Raw genomic sequence first — 15,707 nt, forward strand, 5'->3', positions numbered from 1 at the left:
ATGATAATTAGAATTGAATTAGGAATAGTAATAGTATAAATACAGAACTACACGAAAAATCGGAAGTTAATTCCATGAAAAAGCATGAAAAAATGAAGAAAAACGAAAAAATTGTGAGCTGTACGGACAATATGCCAGGCATACTGTCCATGGGCGCACTTGGGGCTGTGTGGGCGTGGTTTGTGCGGCGGAATCATGTCCTGCATTATTTCCGCGCGCGCATGCAAGTTTCAGCACAATTCGATTTTTTCGAATCTTCAAAAAATCATAACTAATTCAAATTAAATCGAAATTGAGTTCTGTAAAAAAGTAACTTGCTTAATTTTTTTCCATACTATCCAATAAAAATAATTCCAGAAACAGATATTCAATTATTTTCACGAAAATTCACAAACACCAATCAATCATCAAATAACACTCAATACAACATGATACTATCCAAAAACAAACAAACAGTCGTTTTAAAGTCCAAATTTCTTGCAAGTAAATCAATTACCATGGCTCTGAGGCCAGTTGTTGGAAATTATTTTACCAGGATCTTAGATCTACTCACAAGTATGTTGATTAACACCCTAAATATGAACTTTCTAAAACGATGAAATAAACACATATAAAGTTTAGGAAACCTTACATTGGGTGCAGCGGAATAATATGACTCCTTCCGTTCAGATATCTAGCCCTCGATTCCTTTCTGTAGCAGAGCATTATATATATCTGAACCTGGATCTCTTTCTCTGAATCTTTGATGCTGAAACTCCTTCTTCCTGTGGTATCACTTCCTCACTATGGTTGAGGTATCACTTGCTGTGTGTGGGCACTACTCTTACACTAAGAATTTTGAAATCTCAATGAGGAAGAGAGAGAGAGTGGGTTCGGCCAAAGATAGGGAGAGAGAAGGCTCAGTTTTTTCTGAATGAAAAAGTAGAAAATTTAAGTGTAATTTTCCTGAAGCCTTCACTATCTATTTATAGCATTCCACTAGGGTTAGGTTTGAATTATTTGGCATTAAAATAATGAAAATATCAGTTTAAAAATTCAAACCAAGTGGCCGGCCATGTACATTAATGGGCCTTACTTGGATTTTGCAGTTTTCTCAATTCTGCATCTGATTTTCTCAAAAACGCCAATTTTCAAATTCAACCATTTAAATGCCAATTCTAACTATTTAATAACTATAAATAATTATTAAATAATATTTTCATTTATCATATTTATTAACTGAACCATACAAAGTATCATAATTAACAAATATGCCCCTAAAACTCTTTCTTTACAATTTCGCCCTTACTTAGTGAAAAATTCACAAATAGACATAGTCTAATTTGAGAATTATAATTGATTAATCAAAACCAATTACATGAGTCTTACAAGCAATATTATCTCAACTAGTGTGGGGACCATGAGTCTATATAACCGAGCTTCCAATAAGTAGATCAAGAATTTAGCACTAAAATTCACTAACTTATTAATTCTTCGTTGAATCCACGCATAGAACTTAGAATTTCACTCTTAGTATATAGAATGCTCTATATGTTCCACCATATAGACACATCATTAGTTATCCATTGTTATAATCCTAATTTGATCAATGATCCTCCATATGAATGATCTACACTGTAAAAGGATTAGATTACCGTTACACCCTACAATGTATTTTATCCTTAAAACACTTAACCCCGTATAAATGATATTTCAGCTTATGTGAAATGAGATCTCCACCATTTATTTTTGTTTGGTCAAGCTCGAAGGAGATCATCCTTTACTTACTATTCGCCAGATAGAAGCTATAGATTCCATGTTTATGTTAGTGCTCCCACTCAATTGCACTACTGTGTTCCCAAAATGTACGTATCACCCTAACCTAAAAGTAGACTTAACTAACAAATCAAAGAACACGTATACCCTTTCAAGATTGAGCCTAATCATAACAGGATTAAGATCATTTGATCTAGGATCAACTAGGCGATATTGACTTGAATAGATATTACGGTAAGTTTAATAAATCTAAGTCAAAGTTCAATATCGGTCCCTTCCGATGCATACTCCATGCATCCAACCTGAGCTTTACTTTAACCAATGCTTTGGAAAGAACATAGCACTTCTCCAAATGCAAGTAAACTCTGTTGTAGATTATCATATCAGTAAAACCCTATGTCTGATAAATCTAGGAAACTTTATTCACATAGTCATGTTTACTTTCCAATGTGTTGACGACACAATAAACAGGATCAAGTATGTGAAAAGAGTTTCAGATGAATTCATACATTATGTACATATAATCATGAAATAAATCATGTGAACCATGCAACATTAAATGTTATTTCTGATCTATATTAATAAGTAAATCTGATTATATTGAAATGAGTTTTATTTAAGGCATAAAACCCAACAGACTTGTTGGTTGAAATTGGAGAGTTTTTCCTTGTACATGGAGGAGCAAATAGTTCTACCAAATGTTATTATGAAAGAATGCCAACTAAGAGTGTTCTTAGAGATAAGAGTGTCAATATCGAACATAGAATTTATGCCATTATTTGTGACCAAAGTAAGAAAGGATGGGAATTTGGAGCCTACCCCCTACTATCCTCTCCCTTGAAGTGTGGTAGGATCTTTTGTTCTTGAAAAAAAAAAAAGAATATTAGGGGTGGTGTTAATGAGGAGGTTCCTACCAATGTAGATCAACAACAAGAAGTGGCAGGATTCAGTCAGTTTAAGGAGTTCGATACTCTCTTCTACAATAATGATGCTATTGTAGATTTAAATATAGATGATGAACATGATTTGGTAGTCAATGAAGCCGTAGAGGTACCTTTCTTGAGGTTAGATTGTGCACCAAGCAACTATGGTGCACAACGAGAACGATAACCCCGTAATGAAAAGAGAAATATACCTAGAACTAGCAGTAGTTGACAAGGAAGATCAGAAGAACATGCTCCTCGTCATGCACTAGTCTCTACGTTCTTGTCTTTCAAAGTTTGTACCAATTTGAAAGCTCTTATGTGGACAAAGAAATATATAATAGAAAATCATGAGCTTACTACTTCTTTACAAAGTAAAGAATTAGGGGAGATACAACTTAGCAATGTGTACGAAAATAAGGAAGAATTGAGACAAGGTAGTGGCTAGGATCTTCAATCAATTACAATTTTAAGTGGATGGTGAAGAAATTAGGCACCAATGTGTTGTACGTTATATGCAAGGATTCAGATTGCAAATGGAGATTGAGGGGAAAGAAGAAGATACATTCTAACAACTTTGAGGTTGCTATATTTTTCAATAAACACACATGTAATATAGATGTAAAAAACATTCAGATCACCGTCAAGTAACATTGTGGAGGTTCAGGGAGAGGAACTTACGTATGTTAGGGGGTACATTATCGTTATCCTATATGAAGCTACCTAGATACTTGTACATGCTCCAACAAAAGAATTCATGTAACATTACTGACCTGCATGTAGAGGATGAGCAGTTCAATAATTATTTTTTGTCACTTGGTGCATGTAGGAGGGAATTTACTTTTTGTCGTCCTGTCACCAGTATCAATGGCACATTCTTGAAGACAAAGTGTGGCAACATAATGTTAGTTGCTATGGCATGCGATGCAGAAAACCAATTGTTTTTATTGCTTTATGTATGAGATGATAGTAACACACATATTATATTAATTAGTATAATTTTATACATGAGAGTTATATATATTGTTGGTATAAAATAATATATGTATAATTAATCATATTTAGTGTATATGATAATAATAATAATAGAGATAATGATAGAAAAGATGTATTCATCATTTTTTGAATGGAGTTTTGGAATTGATTTTCCATTAGTGGTTTTTATCTCATTTTATAAGATGAGAAAGTGAACTATGAGAGTTACACTTATGAGATTTGTCTTGTCATAGCAAGAACAAATATATCAGAAGTGGATCTAAACTTGTAAAATGAGTCATAATTGGAAGAACAACTTTAGACTCAAATCAAAGTGAATCATGGTGGATTCAAAAATTGTGAAAAGATAACAAAGTTGGAGAAGCAATTTTGAATCTTAAATAACCAAAGTGGTGAACAAAATTGATGAAAATTTTGTTAATTTTGGTATAATATTTGAGTTAATCTCACTGAGGAGATAACTTTCAAATTATGGGTAAAAATAATCACATTATTTTTTTAAATGGTGACATGAGTTTGATATTTTAGTTTTGTTGAGAAAACGAAAAAATATCAAATGGTATTATTCAAAGTGACCTTAAAAAGTCATTTCATAAGAAAAATACACAAAAGTGATATTTTATATACACTTGATAGTGAAATGTTAAAGTGTGGGGGTGTACTCCAACGTGAAAAATTTAAGACATGCTTGGTGTCTTAAAATAAAGTGTAATTTAAACATGTTTGGTGTCTAAATTAGTGTTTAATTTTAATATGCTTAGTATTAAAATTATTGCGAATTTGAGTTGTGTAAAAACTAATATTTTATGATTGAATTTTCAAAGCTTAAGCACTTAAGGAGAAAAGTGGCCATGTAATATGAACACTAATTTTGGCTAGCAAGATTCACTTGGAATCGAAAAGTGTGTGGTTATAACGAATCGCTTAATCTCCGTACAAGATTAAAGCTTGAAATTTCAAGGGATGGGACCTAAACTCCCTTAGAGTTTTACTCATTGATGGTAACCTATCATAACACCAGTAAAAATCTAGTCTTAAGTGCAATAGGTAATAACAAGTCAATAGAGTGAAAAAGTAGTACTCAACTTTTCTCATCTATGAAAGAGTACTATTGGTAATTGTGAGACACTAATTTCCACCTATATGGACAAGAGGTGGTGCCGCCTCTTATGAGAATTGGGAGTTATTCGCTAGAGAGTCCATGAAATGGATGTTGCACATGGCCATTAACGGTGTACAAGCGAGATATAATGAGGTCTCAAGTGAACTCTAGCAAAGATGTGTGTGTTATCACCAGTTTGTATGTGTGAGGTCTCAATGCTATGGAACCAAAATTTCAACAAACTTTGTGGTAACTACACTAAGGTAAAATTCAAGTCGAAAGATATTTTACTTTATGCATCTAAGCAAGATCTCTATAAAAGTGTTTGATTTATTCAATCAAAGTGAGAGATATATGTAATATTTGATTGATTAAATAATGTTACAATGGTATGTCACAATTTTAATCTAGTGGGGAAATATTATAATATTTGTTATAATGTAAGGTAGATTAAAATATTTAAATGTGACATATTATATATTAATATGAGATTAATATATATTATGTGTTGGAGGTTGTATTATATCATATACAGTATAATAAACACATAAACGTCGAAACATATGAGGAGTTACAAATCTAAAAATAGATTGTAACTTAAGAATCACATGTAATTAAGTGACTTTATTACATATAGAAGTTATGGAATCCATGCGATAAGTTTCTTATTGTTAGAAACTGCTACAATACTCAATTATATCATTTAAATGAGTATTGGGACGTTGGAGAAAGATTTAATTCGGAGAAGAATTACCAAAACTAAATTCTGAATTTTCTAGAAACAGTTATTTAATGGTTATTTTTATGTTATTTTATGATTGTTTTACGAACACTTGGAACTATTTTTAAAAACGTCCATAAATGTATATGAATCGATTGAGCATGTTTCCAGCTTTCTTGTCCAACGTTTTCATCCCATTAAACACTAATTAAAGTGTGGGTAACAGCCATGTGGTGAAAAAGACTTTAATTTTTATATGTGATCCTCAAAATACTATAAATAAAGGTTTTGGGTTCATTTTGTAACATAACAAGTTTCTATCAAGAGAGCACATTTCTAGAAACATTTTAGGCTTGATAAATCCAGAAAGCTATTTTCATTCTTTTCTTTTCCCTAAGTGCTTGTAGTAGGGGAAATAAGTTTTTCGACAAAGGTGTAAGACCTTGTTCAAGTTTGGTGATTCTCTTATTATACACTTGTGGTGTATGTGGTGTTGAAATTGCTCTCACATCTTTTTATATTTATGCTATTTCTATATTGTGTTTATGTGTAGCTTATTGCATTGAGTTGTAATTCTTCTCTTCATCTCTATATTCTCTATTTTATGTGTATATTTTGTTTAGTGTTGCAATATTATTTAATCTATATTTTTGTCCTTTATATTATTTGTCAAAGAATTGTAATCTTATTGATTTGATATTTCTATTGGAGCATAATAATTTCTAACATATATATAGTATGTACTCCGACATTTGTGCGGAGAATTAATATATTATTACAAATAGTGTGTTTCTAAGCTTCTTTATAGTATTAGGTGACATTTAGTTGGAGGTAATGAAATAGAATGAAATAGAAAGGAAACAATTTTCATTTCATTCCTTTGGTTGCATTTTAATGTATTGGAATGTTGTTTCCACTATTTTGGTGGAATGACTATTCCATTTTAAAAAAGGAAGGAAAGACCATTCTGATGTAACAAAAGAAAAAATTTAATGATTTTTTTTATCAATTTTTTTTTTATGTATTTTAAATTTTATTCTATTCCTATTTCCATTTATATTCCTAATCCTATATTTTCATTCCTTCCAACCAAACACCACCTTAGAGTTGTGGGAAATTCTAATGCCAAGGCCAATCTTCACCTTTCAAATATTTTTATTCCTTCCAACCAAACACCACCTTAGAGTTGTGGGAAATTCTAATCCTATATTTTTATTCTAATGGCTCAAGACACTCTTTATAGCTTTGAATCACACAACATAAGTCAAGTTTAGTTAGAAAGAATAAAAACATAAATATATGAATTGTAATAAAAATAAAAATAATGCATTAAATATTGATAAAAAATATTATTATATATTTTTTTTTATTTTGCATTGAAACGATATTTCTTTCTATTTTAAAATAGAATAGTCATTCCTCTAAAATAATAAAAATCATTCCACTAGAATGACATTACAATACTTGAAAATGCAACCAAACAAAGAAATAGAATAAAAATTATTTCCATTCTATTTTATTACCTTCAACCGAACGCCATCTAGTGTCACTACCATAAACAATTACTTTTAGTGACAACTTTTTAGTCACAACATAAATTTTTTGTGACTAAATGTAACTTTTGGTCACAACAAAAAACTACTTGTGACTAAAACATATTATTTAAACATAAGTTGTCACTAATTTACTATTAGTCACAACAAGTATTGTGACTAAAACCATATTTAGTCACAACAAATTGTAATTTTTTTAACTAATACATTTAGCCACGGATCTTTTAGTCACAACATAAGAATGCTAATTAATAATTAGTCACAATTTTTTTTTTACTTTTAGTCACAAATTTTGTTGTGAATTAAAATAAGATTTTTTGTAGTGCGTTTTAGGCCTTTGTTTAAAGGAAATGCAAAGGTGACATTTGGTTGAAAGAAATGAAATAGAATTGAATAGAAATGAAACAACTTTTATTTTATTTATTTTTTTGGTTTTATTCTAAAGTATTGGAATGTTATTTTTATTTTAGCTATATTTTTATACCTTCTGCTATCTAATGGAGTCTCTATTATGTGAGTTTGAGTTTGAGAGAGTAGAGTTAGAAAGAGTAGACATATATAAAACTCATGCCTATGAGGAGATTAATATTTTACACTATTTTAATTAAAAAATGAGACTTTCTTGGAAACACAATTCTATTATCATTTAAATTTAATTTAAATTTTATATTCTCATTTTCATTAACTCTAAACCTCATATGAAATGTCACATAAAAGTCACTTTAAGACACCAAATATAACAAAATACGATACTATTATTGATGTATTTTAATGTTATAAGCTTTTAAATATTTTAATTTAATAAATAATATAAAAATAACTAATTAATTATAAAGTATCATATAAGTATTATTAAAAGAATATAAGATATGTAAAATTAATGAGAAGGGAGGGAGTAGTACTACCGTTGATGATACGTCTCTTTCTTTTGATTTTTTTTTTAACATACTCTTTCTTTTGATTTAATATACGTCTTTATAATATTATTAACATTATGTAAGTTGTTATCACCTTAATTAGATATTGAAATATAATCATACAAGTTGTTGAGATGGGCAGTTACATACGTGATAATAACAACTGAGAAAATGCTTGATTTGAAACCTTGTACAATACATACCACCAAGGAGGCTAGCTTATAATAATAATCAATAATAATGGGTGGCGTAGCTATATAAAATTTAAATTCGTGAAAATAAAATAACATCATGCAAAATTGAAAGGAAAACACTTTAATTATTAGATGTTTCTTTCAAGAATTGAAACTCATTAAAGCATGTTCGCATTATTAAGTTGTGATTCTCATTCTTCAATTTAATTGTCACGTGACTATCATATACATAAATTTGCTACCATTTTCTTAAATTGAGATTCATAACCGAATAAAAGATTACACAAGAATTGGCTGGTCGAAGCGTAGAGTTTGACAAGCATAAGGAGTTTGTTGGGAAACAAGCAGGTTAGATCAATACTCATACCAGAATTCTATAAGGGACATTCGAACAATTGCACACAGTCACAAAACAGTAAAAGGGAGAAAGAGAGTAGAGACTCGAGAGAGAGTAGACTGAATTGATCTTTATTGCTATATTGATTATTAGGATTATAGAAGTCTATGCTCTAAAACATAACAAGAATTACAACATGTACATTGGTATTTATAATAGTCCTAAGTGGACAACTAACTAACTATAACCAACTGTCATAACTGTCAAGACAGTTATGACATTAACCAATTTACCTAACTATATTACAGGACACACAAAATACAACAATTCTCCACCTTGACTTGTAATATATTCAGGAAAGAATCCTTAGACACTTAGTTATTATTGGTGCTAGAAACATTCAGTATTTGCAGGCACTTTGAGAACTTAGCAGTAGGCAGTGATTTAGTGAGTACATCAGCTGCATTGTCATCAGTTGAAACCTTGAGTAGTTTGATTTTTCCTCCTGAGATTACATCTCGAATAAAGTGCATCCTCACATCAATATGCTTTGTTCTCTCATGGAACACTTGGTTTCTACTGAGATGGAGAGCACTTTGACTATCACACATAACTGGTATCTCTCTTTGATTGATTCCCAGTTCTGCTGTAATTCCTTTGAGCCAAAGAGCTTCTTTAATAGCTTCAGTGCAAGCTATATATTCTGCCTCAGTTGTAGATAGTGCCACTATGGATTGAAGATTGGATTTCCAACTGATTGTACACCCATTTAGTTGAAAAACATAGCCTGACTGAGATCTCCTAGTGTCAATATCTCCTGCATAATCTGAATCTACAAAGCCTCTTACTTCTTCTCCATTACAATTTGCACCATATGTGAGCCCAGTAGTTTGTGTCCCTTTAAGATATCTCATAATCCACTTGACTACTGTCCAGTGATCCTTCCCTGGCTGTCCCATAAATCTGCTTACCATACTCACAGAGTAGCAGAGATCAGGTCTTGTACAGACCATTAGGTACATGATGCTCCCTACTACACTAGAGTATGGTATACTCTCCATAAGTGTGTGATCTTCATCAGTTGCTGGAGCCTGAGATTTGGACAGTTTAAACTGTTGTGTATAGGGATTGCAGACTGGTTTTACATCCTGAAAACCAAATCTGTTTAAGATTTTGGAAATGTAACCACTCTGTGTCAGCATTAGTCTCCTTGCTGACCTATTTCTAGTGATTTCCATTCCTAGAATCTTCCTAGCTGGTCCAAGATCCTTCATTTCGAACTCTTGGTTCAGCATCTTCTTAACTTTGTTTATTTCTCCAATGCTCTTGCTAGCAATGAGCATATCATCAACATATAGGAGAAGATAAACAACTCCTTTTGTGCTTTTGACATATACACAGCTGTCATAAGCACTCCTCTTAAAACCAACTTTCAGTACAAAGTCATCGAACCTCTTGTACCATTGCCTTGGGCTCTGTTTTAGTCCATATAGGGATCTCTTGAGTAAACAGACATGGTCTTCCTTACCTTCTATTTCATATCCTTTAGGCTGCTTCATGAGAATTTGTTCATCCAATTCTCCATGTAAAAAGGCTGTCTTTACATCTAATTGTTCCAATTCAAGGTCTTCAGTTGCCACAATGCTTAAAAGCAATCTGATTGAGGTGTGTTTCACCACAGGGGAGAAAATTTCATTGTAATCTATTCCCTCCCTTTGTGAGAAACCTTTGGCAACAAGTCTTGCCTTGAATCTTGCCCCTTCAACACCTGGAATTCCATCCTTGTGCTTGTAAACCCATTTGTTGCCTATGACTCTTTGTCCAGCAGGTCTTCTAATCACAATCCATGTCTTGTTTTTCTTCAAAGAGTCCATTTCCTGATCCATAGCATTGTCCCACTCCTTCTTATCATCAGATAGCATGGCTTCCTCATAGGAACAAGGTTCTTCACCTTCAATGCCATCTATGCTAAGAGAAAAATGCACAACATCTGCATATCCAAACCTGTCAGGAGGTTTTACTGCTCTTCTTTTTCTGTCTCTTACTAACATATAGTCAGGAGCTTCTGGTTCATGATCTGACATCTCTTCCTGACCTTCTTCATAGCCTGGTTCAGTTGTTGGAATCTCATTTCCTTCTGTGTTCTCCTGATCTGGTTCCATCTCCACCTCAAACTGAGTTCTCTCTTCACTATTCTTTGCTGTAGCATTTCCAGTTCTTGCTGCAGCATTTCCATCTTGTACATTCATCAGGTCTTTGTACATGACTTTCTCATCAAACACCACATCCCTGCTGATAAAATTTTTCTGGTGATTACCATCCTCGATGCTCCACACTTTATACCCCTTCACCCCCTCTGGGTACCCAAGAAAAATACATTTTCTTGCTCTAGGTTCAAGCTTTCCCTGTTTGATGTGAGCATATGCCAAACAACCAAAGATCCTGAGATGGTCATAGCTAGAATTGCTTCCTGTCCAGACTTCTATTGGAGTTTTAAACTCAATGGCAGAGGAAGGACTTCTATTGATTAAATAGCATGCTGTTACAGCAGCTTCTGCCCAAAATTTCTTAGGCAAACCTGCATATATCAGCATACATCTAACCCTCTCAAGAATTGTTCTGTTCATTCTCTCAGCAAGCCCATTTTGCTGAGGGTTTCTAGGAACAGTAAGATGTCTTCCAATGCCATTGTCCTTGCAGAATTGATTAAACTGCTCTTTACAGAACTCCAATCCATTATCTGTCCTTAACTTCTTGATTTTTCTCTCAGTTTGAGTTTCCAACAAAATTTTCAGTTCTTTAAACTTGTTAAGTGATTCATATTTATTTCTCAAGATAAATAACCATACATGTCTTGAAAAATCATCAATGAAAGTCAGAAAATACCTTGCTCCTCCTCTGGATTGAGTTCTTGATGGCCCCCAAAGATCTGAATGAAGATAGTCCACAATGTTTCTGGTCTTGTGTTTTCCAACTCCAAACTTAGCTTTGGTAGCCTTTCCCATGATGCATTGCTCACACAGATCTAATTCCTTGATCTGTTCTTTGCCAAATACACCTTTCTTACTCAAAACTTTTAGACCACCATGGCTGATATGTCCAAGCCTCCTGTGCCATTTGAGAGTGACATCATCAGGAACTTTCAGAACTGAATTGGCTTGACTTCTTTTGATACATCCTTGCAGTACATATATGCCATTGTCAATGATAGCTTCCATAAGCTTTTCTGACCCTTTTATCACCTTTAACAGCTCCTTTTCAATCTTTACTTTGAACCCTTCATGATCAAGCATTGCAACAGAAATAAGATTTCTCTTAAGATCAGGAACATGTCTTACTTGTTTCAGTTCTACTACTTTTCCATTATCGAGCTGCAACTTAATAGTTCCAATTCCTTGTATGGAGCATGAATGGTTATCCCCTAACTTGACAGTACCACTATTTCTTGATTGGTAGTTAGAGAATTGACTCTTATCTGGACAAATATGAAATGAACATCCAGAGTCAATAATCCACACCTTGTCCCTGTCATTCTTGGTAATCACAAGAACACTTGCACTGTCATAGCCATCACTATCATCACCAACTGAGACAACACCAGCATCTCCATCTTTCTTTGAATTGTAACTCTTGAGAATTGGACAATCTTTTCTCAAATGTGTAGGTTTGTTGCAGACATAACATCTCCTTTTAGTCTTTGAATTTCCTTTCCCTTTACTTGGACTTCCCTGTGCCTTGTTTCCCTTCTTTTGGAATTTTCCTCGAACCAGTAAGCCATCTCCAGCATTTTCCTCTGAGTTCTCAGATTTCCTTTTGATCTCTTTTGACATTAAAGCAGTAACAACTTCTTCTAATGTCAAAGAACTCTTACCATACATCATAGTGTCGACAAAATGCTCATACTGTTCTGAAGGCAGCGAATTCAAAACAATAATGGCCTGGTCTTCATCTTCGATCTTGATTCCTATGTTCTCCAAATCAAGAACGATCTTGTTGAAATCATCTAAATGATCTTCAACACTTTTCCCTGGTATCATTCGAAAAGAATACAACTTTTGCTTCAAGAATAATCGGTTAGCTAGAGATTTAACCATGTACAGATTTTCTAGCTTGAGCCACATTCCAGCTGCTGTTGTTTCTTTGGACACTTCCCTGAGAACTCGATCACCAAGACTGAGAATGATTGCACTATGTGCTTTTTCGAGAATCTCAGTTTTCTCTTTCTCAGATAGAGTTGCAGAGAGTTTGGATTCCCCCAGCAATGCATCTTGAAGTCCTTGTTGAACCAACATAGCTCGCATCTTGACTCTCCATAACCCAAAATCATTCATGCCAGTAAACTTTTCCAGATCAAACTTCGTGTTTCCCATCAGCTAAGAATCTTTCCTTCGATCTGATTCAAGATCTTCAAGAAACAACCTCAGCTCTGATACCACCTGTTAGAAACAAGCAGGTTAGATCAATACTCATACCAGAATTCCATAAGGGACATTCGAACAATTGCACACAGTCACAAAACAGTAAAAGAGAGAAAGAGAGTAGAGACTCGAGAGAGAGTAGACTGAATTGATCTTTATTGCTATATTGATTATTAGGATTATACAAGTCTATGCTCTAAAACATAACAAGAATTACAACCTGTACATTGGTATTTATAATAGTCCTAAGTGGACAACTAACTAACTATAACCAACTGTCATAACTGTCAAGACAGTTATGACATTAACCAATTTACCTAACTATATTACAGGACACACAAAATACAACAGAGTTCACTTGAAACTCACCCTATTGACTAGAGTGAAATTGGCTAAATAATAGGCCACTTGATTTGTTTCTCTAAAAGCAAACGACACACCACAAACTGGAGGCTGTTGCATAACCCTAAACCCTAAATTTCTCACTTCTTTACAATTTGATTCAACCCAAAAAGAGTTTCAGCCTCACCCAATACCAGCTTGTAACCCGATTCGAATGGCTTTCAGTTCAGCTACAAGCGACATTAACATGCCAGGCAGAAAGCTCGCTCCTGCGCATAATGAACTTTGCCAGTGTTATCACGCACAACCAATCCAATGTGTGGGGAAAATTAAGACTAAAGTGCAAAATCAAAATCCAAAAAAAATTTAATTACCAAAATATTAGCAATGACAAGAATAACAAACACAAAACAGTAATCGGAGAAAACAGGGAGGAATAGAGTATTAAAAATCAGAAACGATTAAACCAGTAAAACGATAAAATCAAAAATAAGATATATAGTGGCTCAAGTTCGATAGATTGGTGTGCTCTATAGCTCTATTCCAATTCTGGAACACCACCAAATCTTCTTTATTGATTGAGCAAGAATATGTACAATACAGCCGAGAGGATTCTCTCAAAGTGTTTCAACTCTCACACTATTACCCAAGAATCTTCTTCATCAAGACACAAGTTTCTTCATACGAAACCCAAGCCCAATATCTCTTTCTTTTCTCCAAACCTCTTTCTACCCCTCAATCTCTTTCTCTCTTAATCTCAAAGTCTCATCTTAAAACTCTTCAATTCAGTGTGCTTGAAATGATAAGTGTTGGAGATATTTATAGATCTAGGATATGGATCCTAAAGTCGGTGGCTGCACATGCGAAGTTGTTAAGTTAGTTACGATGTAACAAACTTAACAAACTCCTCGTAACAGAATCTCCACGTCATCACTAGACAAGGTGCTTTCGGATGAGACATACACTATTTGAATAAAGGGCAGAAGCGAATGCTTAAGGGGCTTCTGGATAGGAAAAAATCAAGTTGGAGTCAACTATCTAGAACACCATTCAGAAGGAACAACTATCCATTCAAAACTCCTTTACGGAGGAGGACTAGCTTTCTTGAAGGCTACACCCGTAGTGGACATGATAGTCCTCCGGGAACGCCCTTTGGTCGAATGGCAACTATCATTCCACGAGACTCCTTCTGGATAGACAAGTTAGCTATCCGAGAACATACTTTGGAAGATAACTAACTTTCCATTACTTGGACAGTCTTATGGAGATCTTTTCATTTGGAGGAACTATACCACAAATTCACCTAGTTACTTCAAATTAAAATATTGATAGGGATGAAGAAAGAATGCAGCCACCATGGTTGGTGTTCCAGAAATCTCAATTTACTAACTTCTGATATTGATCAAGTTCAAGCAATGCTTGAACTTGTGTACTGTTTAGACCTTAGTCCCAACATCATATCAGGATTATGTTCCGTTCTGATCTTCTCTAAACAAGTCATTCTTCTATATATCTTCTCTCTAGTCCATTAAAGTCTTATGTCTATATGTTTGCTCTTTTCATGATGAACCAGATTCTTACAGAGGTGGATAGAGGACTGACTATCTGAGTACACAGTCACTTCACCTTTTATTATTTTAATTCAAACAAAATTCCTTGAAGCCATAACGCTTCATTGAATGTTTTTGTGGTCGCCATAAATTCTGCTTCCGTGGTGGAAAGGGCAATAAACACATAAGGGTTTAAGAAAACCTTACATTGATTGCAGCAGAATAAACACATAAGGTTTTGTTAAACCCTTATGTATTTTTTCCATTCAAGATCTCTAGCCCTTGATTCCTTTCTGTAGCAGAGCATTATCAAGATCTAAACCTGGATCTATTTCTCTTATTTGGGTTTGGTTACCACCGTCTTACTCACTATAATTGAGTACTTGACTTACTATGTGTGGGCATGGCACTCATTCACTATGGGTTTCGAATGTGAAGAACAATGAAGAGGTAAAATCACTAAGGAATGAACTATCTCATCTAGATTGGTTGAATAGTCAAGTTAACATTAGTTAATTAATATGTTATTTTTAGATTATATTAAATTAATATGTTATTTTAAATACTTTTACGTTACTTATTTTTTGTTTTTGTTTTTGTAGAAATATTTATATTACTTTCAAGTCTATTTAATAAACTAATAAGTTACAATAAAATTTAAAAAAAAAAAAAACACATAAATTATTGGTAAAATTAGTAAACATTTAAATTTCTCATAAGTTATTTTAGAGTATATTTTAGAAACTAATTAGTTTCATATAGTATAACAAATAAGTATACATATAAAATAGTTATTTAGTATACTTTATATTAATATTTAAATTACTTATAATTTTGATAATATACCAATTGATTACTTTTCATAAAATGATCCACTTTAAATAAAAATATTTTCTGTA

Source organism: Cannabis sativa, chromosome 8 (assembly GCF_029168945.1).
Source record: "Cannabis sativa cultivar Pink pepper isolate KNU-18-1 chromosome 8, ASM2916894v1, whole genome shotgun sequence".
Taxonomy (NCBI): Eukaryota; Viridiplantae; Streptophyta; class Magnoliopsida; order Rosales; family Cannabaceae; genus Cannabis; species Cannabis sativa.